Here is a 12,825-nt window from a genome sequence, read left to right as displayed (position 1 = left end):
TGACATGCTTCATACGCAGCCACATCTTAGTTGGCCTGGCTGTGTATTTCAGGTCATTGTCATGCTGGAAGACCCAGTCATGACCCATCTTCAGTGCTCTTACTGAGGGAAGGAGGTTGTTGGCCAAAATCTTGCGATACATGACCCCATCCAGCCTCCTGTCAATACGGTGCGGTCCCCTTTTCAGAATAGCACTCTTAAAGTATGAGATTTCTCCCACCATGCTTCATGGTTGGGATGGCGTTCTTGGGGTTATACTCATCCTTCTTCCTCCAAATACGGCGAGTGGCGTCGATACCGAAAAGTTCTATTTTGCTCTCATCTGACCACATGACTTTCTCCCATGCCTCCTTTGGATCATCCAAATCATCATTGGCAAACTTCAAATGGGCTTGGAGATGTCGTGGCGTGAGCACGGGGACCTTGCACGCCCTGCAGGATTTAAATCCATGCCGGCATAGGGTGTTACTAATGACAATGTTTGAGACTGTGGTCACAGCTCTCTTCATGTCATTGACCAGGTCGTCTCATGTAGTTCTGGGCTGATTCCTGACCTTTCTCAGATTCGTCCTTACCCCTCAGGGCGAGATCCTGCATGGAGCCCCAGACCAAAGAAGATGGACAGTCATCTTGTGTTTTTTCCATTTCCTAATAATTATGCCAACAGTTGTTGCCTTCTCACCAAACTACTTGCCTATTGTCCTGTAGCCCATCCCAGCCTTGTGCAGCCTACAATTTTTTCCCTGGTGTCCTTACACAGCTCTTTAGTCTTGGCCATGGTGGAGAAGTTGGAGTGTGATTGATTGTGTGGACAAGTGCCTTATACAGATAACGAGTAAAAACAGGTGCAATTAATACAGGTAATAAGTGCAGAGTAGGAGGGCTTCTTAATGAAAAACTAACAGGCAATGAGAAACAGAATTCTTGCTGATTGGTAGGCCATCAAATAATCATTTCATGCAATAAAATGTCATTATTTAAAGGAAACCTGTCACCCCCAAAATCCAAGATGCGCTAAGCCCACCGGCATCAGGAGCTTATCTTCTGCATTCTGGAATGCTGGAGATAAGCCCCCGATGTATCCTGAAAGATGAGAAAAAGAGGTTAGATTATACTCACCCAGGGGCGGTCCCGAAGCAGTCCGGCGCCTCCCATCTTCTTACAATGACGTCTTGTTCTTGTCTTCGCGGCTCTGGTGCAGGCGTACTTATCTGTCCTGCTGAGGCCAGAGCAAAGTACTGCAGTGCGCAGGTGCCGGGAAAGGTCAGAGAGGCCCGATGCCTGCGCACTGCAGTACTTTGCTCTGCCCTCAACAGGACAGATAAGTACGCCTGCACCGGAGCCGCAGCGTGAAGACAAGAAGAGGACATCATCGTAAGAAGATGGGAGGTGCCGGACCCGGACATGCGACGCACATCGGACCGGGATCTCCCCTGGGTGAGTATAATCTAACCTCTTTTTCTCATCTTTCAGGATACATCGGGGGCTTATCTACAGCATTACAGAATGCTGTAGATGAGCCAAGCCCACCGGCGTCGGGCTCATCTTGGATTTTGGGGGTGACAGGTTCCCTTTAAAAACCATCCAATATGATTTCCTGGATTTATTTTTAGTTTCTGTCTCTCACAAATCCCCCAAAATGGCTTGAAAAATTGTTGGCACCTTTCCAAAATTGTGGGTAATGAACTTTGTTTCAAGCATGTGATGTTTGTTCCAACTCACCTGTGTCAAGTAATAGCTGTTGGCAATATGAAAATCACACCGAAACCCAGATAACAAGGGGAGATGACAATCTTTGCATTGTGTGCTGAGTGTGCCACACTAAGCATGGAGAAGAGAAAGAGATGACTATCTAAGGGCTTAAAAACCAAAATTGTTTAAGAATTTCCAGAGATCTTGATTTTCCTTTGTCCATGGTGCACAACATAATCAAAGTTTACAACCCACAGCACTGCAGCTAATCTCCCTGGACGTGGACAGCAGAGAAAACATGGTGAAAGGTTGCAACGCAGGATAGTATGGATGGTGAATAAGCAGCCCCAATCAATTTCCAAGGAAATTCAATCTGTCCTGCAGGCTCAGGATGCACCAGTGTCAGCAAGAACTATCCATCAACATTTAAAGGGAACCGGTCATCTGTTTTGGCCACTATAAGCTACAGCCACCGCCTTTCAGGGCTTACCTACAGGATTCTATAATGCTGTAGGTAAGCCCCCGACCTGACCTGTAAGACAAGAAAAATAAGTTTTATTATACTCACCCGGGGGGGCAGTCCGGTCCAATGGGTGTCACAGGTCCGGCACCTCCCATCTTCTTATGATTGCCGCCCTCCTGTTGATTCATGGCTCCCCGGCATTGCACTCTTGCGCAGGCATACTTATCTGCCCTGTTGAAAGTGCCAACACTTTCAGCCATGACTATGTTATGCACACTACAATTTCTGTCCTGTATACTGGGTGCAATCCTCAGTACCTGTATTATTCTGTATATACACTGCACAGTACCACTCCTCCTGTGTGTGTATATATATATATATATATATATATATATATATATATATATATATATATATATATATATATATATATATATATATATATATATATATATACACACACACACACTGCACAGCACCACTCCTCCTGTCCTGTATATATACATTGCACAGTATCACTCCTCCTGTCCTGTATATATACACTGCACAGTACCACTCCTCCTGTCCTGTATATATACACTGTACAGTACCACTCCTCCTGTCCTGTATATATACACTGCACAGTACAACTCCTCCTGTCCTGTATATACACACTGTACAGTACCACTCCTCCTGTCCTGTATATATACACTGCACAGTACCACTCCTCCTGTCCTGTATATATACACTGCACAGTACCACTCCTCCTGTCCTGTATATATACACTGCACAGTACCACTCCTCCTGTCCTGTATATATACACTGCACAGTACCACTCCTCCTGTCCTGTATATATACACTGCACAGTACCACTCCTCCTGTCCTGTATATATACACTGCACAGTACAACTCCTCCTGTCCTGTATATATACACTGTACAGTACCACTCCTCCTGTCCTGTATATATACACTGCACAGTACCACTCCTCCTGTCCTGTATATATACACTGCACAGTACAACTCCTCCTGTCCTGTATATATACACTGCACAGTACAACTCCTCCTGTCCTGTATATATACACTGCACAGTACCACTCCTCCTGTCCTGTATATATACACTGCACAGTACAACTCCTCCTGTCCTGTATATATACACTGCACAGTACCACTCCTCCTGTCCTGTATATATACACTGCACAGCACCACTCCTCCTGTCCTGAATATACACTGCACAGTATCACTCCTCCTGTCCTGTATATATACACTGTACAGTACCACTCCTCCTGTCCTGTATATATACATTGCACAGTATCACTCCTCCTGTCCTGTATATATACACTGCACAGTACCACTCCTCCTGTCCTGTATATATACACTGCACAGTACCACTCCTCCTGTCCTGTATATATACACTGCACAGCACCACTCCTCCTGTCCTGTATATATACACTGCACAGTACCACTCCTCCTGTCCTGTATATATACACTGCACAGTACCACTCCTCCTGTACTGTATATATACACTGCACAGTACCACTCCTCCTGTATATATACACTGCACAGTATCACTCCTCCTGTCCTGTATATATACACTGCACAGTACCACTCCTCCTGTCCTGTATATATACACTGCACAGTACCCCTCCTCCTGTCCTGTATATATACACTGCACAGTACCACTCCTCCTGTATATATACTGTAGAGATCAGATTGAAGAATCCATTTTGTCTTCCTCTACTCAGAGACGTATATGAAGAAACTTGAGCAAGGTAGACATTTCCTTTTATGGACGCATTCCTTTGCCATATTGTAACCTGCATTCCAGAAGTGAACGTTATCAGTAGAATAGATACTCTTTGTTAGAGAATATGAGCCCTTGTACGCATGTCTGTAAATGCTTATCTCATTCCTATATAAACAGGAGGGGTGAGCCCAGTGAGTCAGAGGCGAGCTCCTGGGCGATCCCTGCATATGAATACACATCTCTTGTGCTGTGTGTTATTACTTGGATCTCTCTACATCAGAAAGCCAGGGACGGATAAGGACTCAACAATTCTGGCGCCTGAACAGGGACCTGAGGAGAGAGTGTTTGCTCGAGATTTACCTGCGGATACGGACAACGGAGATCTCGGATAATGGACGGCAAATGAACTGAAAAACCTGGCCAGGTAAGAGACATTATTAGTTCTCTTTTATCTGCCCTGTATTATCCGAAAGATCTCTATGAGCCGTGTCACGCTGGGTTAGTCTAGTAGTGAGTAGATACCTATAAAACTCGGGTTACCATATTGTATAGATTTATGAGTCTAGTCCCTGGCAGTGTGTGAACAGTGTGTGAGCAGTGTGAAGGTTGTGACATGTTGTGAAAGAAGAATAGAAGTACGTAGAACAATAAGCCACGATTGTTAGAACAAGGTTATTGGTGAAGTCAGCCTAACTGGGTCATGTGGTTGCGTCCTTCTGGGAGACCTCCGCCCATGCTTGACTCTCCTATAGAACTTGTTTCTACATTCCCTGGATAAGGTGTGATAGAATGAGCCCAGGACGCGGTTTTCATGAGCCTGGGACAAGTATGCTAACTGACACAGAAAGTTTTGTGATCTGTATGGTGTTGCTGGGTCTGTGTGCATAATAGCACTTAAGTACGTCCTGCATATTAGAAGAAACGGAGCAGACAAGCCCTTCAATATTTTAGCTCCCTAGGAGAGAAGGCAACGAGACGCCACCAACAGAGGAAGTGGTTGTCCAAACGTCACCTGGGGTAGAAATAGCAAATATTGAAAGGATATTTTAGCTCCCTAGGAGAGAAGGCAACGAGACATCACCACAGTGATTGTCCAAACGTCACCTGGGGTAGAAATAGCTAAAATGAGAAATAAACAGACCAAAACTGTCTTAGGACAAGTGGAAGCAGCAGATATCATACAGGAAAGATGTGGAAAGATAGTCAGAAAACAGATTAGAAGAGTAAGAGGAAAATTGGGAATTTCAGAAGCACTTATGTTCAGTACAGAATGGGAAAGACTGAGTAAAGAACGAGGTGGAATTATCAAAGACAATGGGTGGGAAGAAATCATACACTGTATGATAGAGGTCTCAAAAACAGCTAAAGAGGAGAATTGGAAGTATGATCCAGACACTTCCAAATGGATCATGGGAAAGGGAAAAAGTTGTGATATAATCCCACCACCTTACCTAGATCCAAAAGCCCAATCATTTGTACCATCTGGAAGAGCAGAAGGAGGAAAACAATTTCCAGCCTTGTATCCCAATCTTGGTGGGGTAGGAGGATGGGAATGTTCACACTGTGGACAACAAAATCCAGATTGGAGAAATGATTGCCTAGCCTGTGGTACACCTAGATATGGCGCTGTACTTGCCCCTGTTAGGGTAGTACCTAGACCTTTTAGAGAAGCTGGCGCCAATGGAGTAATGGCAACCCACTACCATAACACACGGCAATACTTCCCTTGGTCCCCTGCCGAGGGTATGTCCCTCTTACATAACGCACCAGATCCTGTCCAGTTTCCAGTTAGATTTGCACAATACATACAACAAATCATGCAGACTCATGCTGGGGTCTGGGCGGACGGGGAAGAATTATGTAGAATGAAAATGTCCCCCGGACTTTTTCAGGAATTATTGACACACCTACAGCCCAATAGACCAGTGGCAGAAGGGGGTGCCTTACAGACAGAAGCATCAGGTACCCAGTTCACAGAGGCATTAATAATTTTCATGAGGGGAAAACAGAGGGAAAGGGGGTCTACAGGTGTGATTATGCAGAAATTTGGGCAAAGTATTGAAGAATATAGTCAGGAACTAGAAAATAGCTTTAGGGATGAAGGATTGGATTTGACTGATGCTTCAGTAAGGAGACTTTTTACAAAACAATTAATAGAGGGGCTAGATCCAAAAATCAGAGAAAAATTTAAATCCTCTACTCCAGATTGGAGAACAATTGAACAACCAAATATTGTGAAACAACGATGTTTAGGAATAGCCATGGATATGAGAGAGAATCGTAAGCCTGTTAGAATAGCACAAGCTAATACAGGAGGAAGAATGAGACACAATTTTCCTTGTCACTACTGTAAAAAGCCAGGTCATTTCCAAAGAGAGTGCAGGAAAAAGTTGGCAGATATAAAGTCAGGCAAATTTGTTCCCAGAAATAACCCTCTCCAAACGGACAACCAGCAGAAATCTACCATCATAGATGGTCCCATACCAGATTCAGATTGACTCAATGTGTTACAAACTTCCCTACCAGCTAGAAGACCTATGATTCAGGTGAATGTGGGGGGGAGAGAGATTCCATTTTTGATAGATACAGGTGCAACTTCCTCAATTTTGAATCAAGATTTTCTTCCGAATCCGGAAGATATTTCAGAACAAACAACTTTTGCTGAGGGTTATGATGGGGTAATTCGAACACTGCCATATACTGTGCCCCTAGAGGTCTCATTAGGACCTAAATGTTTTGCATCCAGATTTTTGTATGCCAGAGGTGCCCCAACATGTCTGTTAGGAACTGATGTCCTAAAGAAATTAGAAGCTAACATCCATTTTAGGGACGATGGCACAGTTATGTTGACTATCCCTGATGATGCAGAAACATTAGAACAATATGTCAGAATTCAGGCTTTTGAGGATTATGCTGAAGAAAAAGAGTACACCATAGATCTAGACCTCTCAATGGTCCCAGAAACACTGTGGGCACAGGGTGACACTGATGTGGGATTATTGCATATCTCTCCTGTAAAACTATCTGTGCAACCAGGAACTGTTCTCCCACAGCTCAGACAATACCGTGTGAGTGCCCAGCAGGAACTAGCAATTACAAAACAGATAGAGGGATATAGAGAGAAAGGAGTTTTGGTAGAGATACAATCACCTGCTAACACTCCTCTGTATCCAGTCAAGAAGAGAACTCTTGATAAGGGTTCCATGCCCAAATATCGTATGGTACATGATCTAAGAGAAATAAACAAAGTTCTAGATCCAATCACCCCAGTTGTACCCAATCCTCATACGTTACTATCACAGATACCAGCCAGTTCTCAAGTGTTTACTGTAATAGATCTTTCAAATGCATTTTTCTCGGTTCCTTTACACCAAGACAGTTGGCATTTGTTTACATTTACATTTAAGGGCAAACAGTTGGCGTGGACACGCCTTCCACAGGGAATGATACACTCCCCTACTCTTTATTCAAATGCCCTACAAACAGTCCTCCAGAGGTTTGAACCCGAACCACAGGTAGTAATTTTGCAGTATGTGGATGACCTACTACTTTGCTGCCCAGATCTAGAAACTGCAGAAAGGTCCACTGTGAGTTTACTATGTTTTCTAGAAAAAGAAGGGTGTAAAGTGAATAGACAAAAGTTACAAGTTTGTCAGACCAAAGTGGTCTTTCTAGGTCATTGCATTTCTCAAGGTAAAAAGCATCTTACACCTCAAAGAACTGAAGCAATAAGACAGATGAATGAGCCTAGAAATCATAAACAGCTACGAGCATTTTTAGGAATAGTGTCTCATTGTAGACAATGGATTATACATGCCAGTCAACTAATGCAACCACTGTATGACTGTGTAAAAAGTGAACCTTATTTGTTGACAAAAGAAGGTCAGATTTCGTTCCAACAATTAAAAGATGCCCTTGTTTCAGCTCCAGCGTTAGGGCTACCAGACTACACCAAACCATTTCAGCTTATGGCTGCAGAAGTTGATTCCCATGCTACAGGAGTTCTTACCCAGAAGCATGCAGGGAAACAAAGACCAATTGCATATCTTTCAGCAAGGTTAGATCCAGTGGCTAAGGCAGCGCCAACCTGTGTACGTGTGGTTGTTGCTGTCTCGCTATTGTTGGACAAAGCATCAGAAATTGTCCTAGAGCATCCACTCACAGTTCAAACTACACATGATGTTTATGGGATATTAAACCAGGTCCAACCAAAACACATTTCCATGGCCAGACATTTGTGGCTACAGTGTTCTTTGCTGCTCCCCTCTACTATCACATTTGCAAGGCTTCAGACTCTTAATTTAGCAACACTGCTACCTCTCGAGTCTGAAGGGGGGAATAAGGACACTGATCCACACGCAAATTTTTTCCCTACAGACACACATGATTGTACAGAGCTCATTTTACAAGAAACGGTAGGCTTACCCAATGTATCCGAAACACCACTTCAAAATCCAGATTTAGAGCTGTTTATAGATGGTAGTAGGTTTGCAGATGACACAGGTAATTTCCATACAGGGTATGCAGTTGTGTCAGAATCTGAAACTCTCAAAGCAGAACCTCTTCCACCGAAACAGTCTGCACAAGAAGCAGAACTAACAGCATTGATTGAAGCGCTAAAAATAGCTGAGAATCAGACAGCTAATATATACACTGATTCTAGGTATGCACATGGTATTGTGTTTGACTTTGGAGTAATCTGGAGAGCTAGAGGTTACATGACAGCGTCAGGCCAACCTGTAAAACATGCTTCTTTGATCAAACAGATCTTAGAGGCTGCACAAGAAACAAAAGAAGTAGCAGTAATTAAGGTAGCTGCACATGTGAGACTCGACACTAGGGAATCTAGGGGAAATGATAGGGCTGATAAAGCAGCCAAGGCAGCAGCGGTCAAACCCTTACAGCAGGTTCATACTGTAAACCCCACAGAAAATACTGAAGATAGACTGAGACAAGCACAGGAAGATGCAGGAGAAGAGGAGAGGGACAGGTGGAAAAAGGAAGGGGCAGAAGAACAAGCAGGAATTTGGAAGAAAGATGGACTAATATGTCTACCTAGAGCCTGGTACCCGATTGTAGTTGGTGGACTGCACCACCCTACTCATGTGTCTGCAAATGCAATGACACTACTGGCAAAGCAAGTCTGGTTGGCTCCAGGTTTTGGCAACTACGCAAGAGACTATTGTGCAACATGCGCTATATGCCTGGCACATAATCCCGGACAGACAACAAAGACCCCTATGAAGCACCACGTCCGACCTCTCTATCCGTTTCAGCGATTACAAATAGACTTTATCCAGCTGCCAAAAAGTAATGGGTATGAGTATGTGTTGGTATGTGTGGACATGTTCTCAGGGTGGCCAGAGGCCTATCCAGTTCGGAAGGCTTCAGCTAAAAACACTGCTGTAAAGCTAGTTGCCGAACTGATACCCCGTTACGGTCTCCCTGAAGTGATCGAGTCAGATAGGGGTACTCATTTCACTGGAGAAATATTTCAAAATGTACTGAAAATGTTGGGTGTTGAAAGTCAGTTACACACTCCGTACCATCCTCAAAGTTCTGGTAAGGTGGAACGCATGAATGGAACTTTAAAATTAAAAATACAGAAAGCCATGGCTGAAACAGGAAAGCCTTGGACAGAATGCCTTCCACTGGCCCTTTACTCAATACGCAATACCCCAAGGGGTAAGACTAAACTGTCTCCATATGAAATTTTGTTTGGCAGGACTGCCAATTTAGGATGTTATTTTCCACAACAACTTGTGTTAAATATTGAGTCATTGACTTCTTATGTGCAAAATCTTCAGAAACAATTAACTAAGGTGCATGCACAAGTTTTTACTTCCCTTCCAGATCCTGACAACATTGAAGGAAGTCACAAGTTGGAACCAGGTGATCAAGTCTATGTAAAAAGACACACCAGAAAGGCTCTTGAACCAAGATTTGACGGACCCTTCCAAGTCCTGTTGACAACACCTACATCAGTCAAGCTCGAAGGAAAGGCATCATGGATACATGCAAGCCATTGCAAAAGAGCAGTATAAAACTCATAACATTGATGTTAATAGTATTAACCTCAACGGAGGCATGGGATAGACTAAATTCTTTAACCCCTTTGAATAATAGATTCGTGCAACATCATAGAAAATTAGTACATGACATTTAAATTAAAGGACGTACAACGACTCAGAGATCAGTATGATAAAGACAATGACCAGAATAAGGATAGCTGGTGGTCTGATACTTTCTCTTTTCTCAACCCAGCCAACTGGTTCAGAGGAATCGGCGGGTGGGTTGCTGGGATTATGCAGAGCATAATACATATAGTTATGATTATTGTAGTCATATACGTACTATTCCAGATTGTGCTCAAGAGTATCTCAGTATGCACAGATAAATTTTGTGTAATAGATGCAAGAGTATAAATTTTCTTCTTTATTCTTATGTTATCCTCTAGTGATTCTAATTAATATTACCGTACTAATTTTTGTTTTTATATTTTAGTATACTTATTGTAAAACAAAGAAAAGGTTGTGAGAGTTAAACGGAAGAATTGATACTAGATTTGATTCTCTTATTAATGATATAAGCGTGTACATGTGTAATACCAAAAATAAAGGCTTTGTCTTTGGCCCTGTGGTAATCTAAAATATGGATATGTTAAAGGGGATTTGTGATAGATCATAAAAGGAATATGTCAAAGGGGGGAATTGTAGAGATCAGATTGAAGAATCCATTTTGTCTTCCTCTACTCAGAGACGTATATGAAGAAACTTGAGCAAGGTAGACATTTCCTTTTATGGACGCATTCCTTTGCCATATTGTAACCTGCATTCCAGAAGTGAACGTTATCAGTAGAATAGATACTCTTTGTTAGAGAATATGAGCCCTTGTACGCATGTCTGTAAATGCTTATCTCATTCCTATATAAACAGGAGGGGTGAGCCCAGTGAGTCAGAGGCGAGCTCCTGGGCGATCCCTGCATATGAATACACATCTCTTGTGCTGTGTGTTATTACTTGGATCTCTCTACATCAGAAAGCCAGGGACGGATAAGGACTCAACAATTCACTGCACAGTATCACTCCTCCTGTCCTGTATATATACACTGCACAGTACCACTCCTCCTGTCCTGTATATATACACTGCAGTACCACTCCTCCTGTCCTGTATATATACACTGCACAGTATCACTCCTCCTGTACTGTATATGTACACTGCACAGTACCACTCCTCCTTTCCTGTATATATACACTGCACAGTACCACTCCTCCTGTACTGTATATATACACTGCACAGTACCACTCCTCCTGTATATACACTGCACAGTACCACTCCTCCTGTATATATACACTGCACAGTACCACTCCTCCTGTATATATACAATGCACAGTACCTCTTCTCCTGTCCTGTATATATACACTGCACAGTACCACTCCTCCTGTCCTGTATATATACACTGCACAGTATCACTCCTCCTGTCCTGTATATATACACTGCACAGTACCACTCCTCCTGTCCTGTATATATACACTGCACAGTATCACTCCTCCTGTACTGTATATGTACACTGCACAGTACCACTCCTCCTTTCCTGTATATATACACTACACAGTACCACTCCTCCAGTCCTGTGTACTGGGTGTAATTCTCAGTACATGTATTAGTCTGTGTATATACCTCTGGTACTGTGCAGTGTGTATATACACACACACAATACATATACTGAGAATTACACCCAGTGTACAGGACAGGAGAAGTGGTACTTTGTAGTGTATACAGTACAGACCAAAAGTTTGGACACACCTACTCATTTAAAGATTTTTCTGTATTTTCATGACTATGAAAATTGTACATTCACACTGAAGGCATCAGAGCTATGAATTAACACATGTGGAATTATATACTTAACAAAAAGTGTGAAACAACTGAAATTATGTCTTATAGTCTAGGTTCTTCAAAGTAGCCACCTTTTGCTTTGATGACTGCTTTGCACACTCTAGGTTCCAGTGCAAAGCAGTGATCAAAGCAAAAGGTGGCTACTTTGAAGAACCTAGACTATAAGACATAATTTCAGTAGTTTCACACTTTTTTGTTAAGTATATAATTCCACATGTGTTAATTCATAGCTCTGATGCCTTCAGTGTGAATGTACAATTTTCATAGTCATGAAAATACAGAAAAATCTTTAAATGAGAAGGTGTGTCCAAACTTTTGGTCTGTACTATATATACATACATGCACACACACATACATACATACATACATACATATATATATATATATATATATATATATATATATATATACATATATATATATATATATATATATATATATATATATATATATATATATATATATATATATATATATATATATATATATATATATATATATATATACACACACATATACACACACACACACATATATATATATATATATCAAACCGAAAACCAACAAACAAAAAAAACCACAATCATCACAACACAGTTCACGGTGATGCATCAAAGGGGGCACTACAGTTTGAATTTGGCCTCTCTCCACCACCTGCTCAATGATGTCCATGTTTAGATGCCACCAGGAATCTAGGTGGATACTCTCGGCAAGCATTGGTGTAGTTGCTATTTGTCTCCTCCACCATCAGGAACTAGCCCAGGACCAGTGATTAAAGACCTGGATATCCCCTTTAAGACCAGTGCAATAATTTCCTGCTCATTGCACCACAACAGCCTTCTCCATGTACATAGACCATACTGAGGCCGAGTCCACGCGTTTCGGTTGTGGGATTGGCAATGTGCTGCGCAGCTTAGACCCAAAAAGGAAAACCGCACATAACCTCCAGCAATTCGTGGCCACGCAGCACATAAACAGAGCTCATGGGTTCCCGGCCCCCTAGACGTAATCATATATATTCTGCATTATTTTTATACCACTCAATTAA

The sequence above is a fragment of the Ranitomeya variabilis genome, chromosome 4, assembly GCF_051348905.1.
Source record: "Ranitomeya variabilis isolate aRanVar5 chromosome 4, aRanVar5.hap1, whole genome shotgun sequence".
Classification (NCBI taxonomy): domain Eukaryota; kingdom Metazoa; phylum Chordata; class Amphibia; order Anura; family Dendrobatidae; genus Ranitomeya; species Ranitomeya variabilis.
The sequence above is the reverse complement of the archived record's forward strand: the minus strand, read 5'-3'. Positions refer to the sequence as shown.